General features: G+C 52.9%; 1 pseudogene across 1 annotated transcript in view; it reads left to right on the forward strand.

Annotated features, from left to right (window-relative positions):
* Positions 1 to 256: 256 nt before the first annotated feature.
* LOC308150030 (serum amyloid P-component-like) overlaps positions 257 to 3150 on the forward strand; it is an 8449-nt pseudogene continuing 5555 nt past the window's right edge. Inside the window, exon 1 of the transcript in view lies at positions 257 to 596. The product of the transcript in view is annotated as a serum amyloid P-component-like (transcript). The remainder of the gene's footprint in view (positions 597 to 3150) is intronic.

Here is a 3150-nt window from a genome sequence, read left to right on the forward strand (position 1 = left end):
TCCACACAGGATATATCTGAGATTCGCTTTCCAAGGGATAGCGTACGAATATGTGGTCCTTCCCTTCGGCCTGTCACTAAGCCCAAGGGTGTTTGTAAAATGCACCGAGGCAGCAGTGGCCCCTCTCAGACAGAGGGGTATCAGAGTGGCCACATATATCGACGACTGGTTAGTGGCAGCCACCAACCGCGAGGAGGCGGCGCGTCACACAGCGGTCATTTCGAAACACCTAACGAATCTGGTGTTCCGAATAAACATGGAAAAGAGCATGGTGACACCCTCCCAACGCATCGCGTTTATAGGGCTCGCACTGGACTCTATCCGAGCCAAGGCGTTTTTGTCTCCAGAAAGAGTGGAGACGATGCGCGCGACTATAGCGCTGTTTCGCAGGGGCAACATAGTTACCCTCAAACAATGCCAGAGGTTGTTAGGCTTGATGGCCTCCGCTGTGGTGGCCATACCCCTGGGGCGCCTGTACATGAGAGGCATCCAGCGCTGGGTGGCCTCTCTGGGCCTGGACCCCCACCGCGACGGTCACCGTCGTGTGAGGGTCTCCAGGGATTGCTCACTGGCTCTGCACCAGTGGAAGGACCCAGGTTTCATAACACAGGGTGTTTCTATGGGACCTGGCCTGAACAGAAAAGTAATCTCCACGGACGCCTCTCTGAGAGGCTGGGGTGCCACTTTCGAAGGGAGAACGATAAACGGGGGTTGGGACCCGCACTTACGTTCTACCCATATAAACGGCCTGGAACTGCTAGCTGTTCACTTGGCTCTGAAACATTTCCTCCCGTGGTTGAGAGGACATCATGTTTTGGTGAGGACAGACAACTCCACGGTCGTTGCCTATGTAAACAGACAGGGGGGACTGAGGTCCCACCAGTTACACACCATGGCACACAGACTGAGAGCAACCCATGTACCGGGCATTCTGAACTACGGAGCAGATTTGTTGTCCAGGGGCAACCCACTGTACGCAGACTGGAGACTTCACCCCGAAGTAGTGAAACAGATTTGGTCACGATTCGGTCAAGCGACCGTGGACGTTTATGCTACGGCAGAGAACGCCCAGTGTCCCCTGTTCTTCTCTCTGCGCGATCGGGGAGCCCCGCTGGGAGTGGACGCATTAGCGCACGAGTGGCCGAGGACCCTCCTGTATGCGTTCCCACCGGTGGCACTCATTCCCCCGACTCTGGCCAGAGTGAGGGAAGGAGATCTGTCCATGGTGCTGATAGCCCCGCGTTGGCCGGGAAAGCACTGGTTGGCGGAGATTTTTCATCTCCTATCCGGTCCGCCATGGCAACTACCGCTGCGCAGGGACCTGCTGACCCAGGCGCGGGGGGAGATATTCCATCCCCACCCAGAGAGATTGTCTCTGTGGGCCTGGCCCGTGAAGGGATCAACCTTGCACTAGTGGGTCTTCCCCAAGGGGTGATCGACACTATTCAGTGCGCCAGAGCCTCATCAACTAGAAAGTTGTATGGGCATAAGTGGCGTGTGTTCGAGACTTGGTGCTCAGAGTCACACGCTGTCCCTTTTCAGTGTTCTGTGACAGTTATTCTGTCATTTCTACAGGACTTGATTGAGAGGGGTAAGGCTTTCTCAACCGTTAAGGTCTATTTGGCAGCTATTTCGGCTTGTCATATTGGCCTGGGTGGAAAGTCGATAAGCCAGCACCCGTTGGTGTGCCAGTTTATGAAAGGGGCCCGAAGGAAATTGCCTACGTCTAGGCCGTTAGCTCCTTCATGGGACCTCCCTATAGATGCTCTCTCCTGCCCACCGTTCGAACCGCTGGAACAGGTGGAGGTGAAAGTGTTAACGCTAAAGACGGTCCTATTGCTTGCTTTGGCTTCGGCTAAGCGCATAGGTGAAGTCCATGCGCTCTCGGTGCACCGAGAGTGTACAAAGTTCTCCCCAGGGGACTCTAGGGTCAGTCTGATGCCTAACCCAGCCTTTATTCCGAAGGTTATAGGCTCTTGCACCCCTATAGAGTTGGCTGCCTTCTATCCCCCGCCTTTTGCCTCGGAAGAGCACAGGCGGTTGCATACTTTATGTCCTGTCCGCGCGCTGCGTGTTTACATAGACAGGACTCAGGGTTGCAGGAAAGGTGACCAGTTGTTTGTATCCTGGGCGAATCCACACACGGGAAAGCCAGTGTCGAAACAACGCCTTTCCCATTGGGTAGTGGCGGCTATTGCCTTGGCTTACTCTAGTAAGGGTCTACAGCCCCCCGCGGGCTTACGTGTGCACTCTACTAGAGGTTTGGCGACCTCCTGGGCACTCTTTAAAGGGGTGTCTATTCAGGAGGTGTGTGCGGCGGCGTGCTGGGCTTCGCCCCACACGTTCGCTAGATTTTATAGGTTGGATGTTACGGCTCCAACGCTATCACACTCAGTCCTCAGTTTGGGTTCCTCTTAGGACGTAGTTCCTAGAGTGTGAGGGTCCATTCTGGGACAGTTGTCATTTTACAGCAGGGTAGGCTGGTTCATTAGGGGCAATTGGGCAATGCCCCACCAAAGGGAGAAGAGAGAGATTTTTTTTCTATGACTTCTAGACAGTGTTGCTTCTGAATATCATAGTCCAATCAGCTAGTGTTCTGTGGCGTATATCATAGTCCAATCAGCTAGTGTTCTGTGGAGTATGTTCCAATCAGCTTCAAGTCCCGCCCCTTTCGGGGCAACTTTCACACTACGCGAAATTGCACTAGGCTGTTCTCGTAGACTTGCATGTAAAATCTATTTTGGTAACTTCAGGCCATTCGGTCATTTGTCTATGGGGTTTTGGGACATGCACCGAAAGGGGCGGGACTTGAAGCTGATTGGAACATACTCCACAGAACACTAGCTGATTGGACTATGATATACGCCACAGAACACTAGCTGATTGGACTATGATATTCAGAAGCAACACTGTCTAGAAGTCATAGAAAAAAAATCTCTCTCTTCTCCCTTTGGTGGGGCATTGTCCAGTTGCACCTAATGAACCAGCCTCCCCTGCTTGAGGATATTACAACTGGACCTATTACCGAAGTCAAACTTCGTTTGTGGTCGCAATCTCCGCGGCTGTTAGGCTGCTACTGTTGGTGTTTTGCGAAGCCAGAATACACAAACTCGACCTGAAGGTAAGAGATTCAGCTAAGATAAAAGCTAC

Source organism: Nansenia antarctica (genome assembly GCF_963989245.1).
Source record: "Nansenia antarctica genome assembly, chromosome: 2".
Taxonomy (NCBI): domain Eukaryota; kingdom Metazoa; phylum Chordata; class Actinopteri; order Argentiniformes; family Microstomatidae; genus Nansenia; species Nansenia antarctica.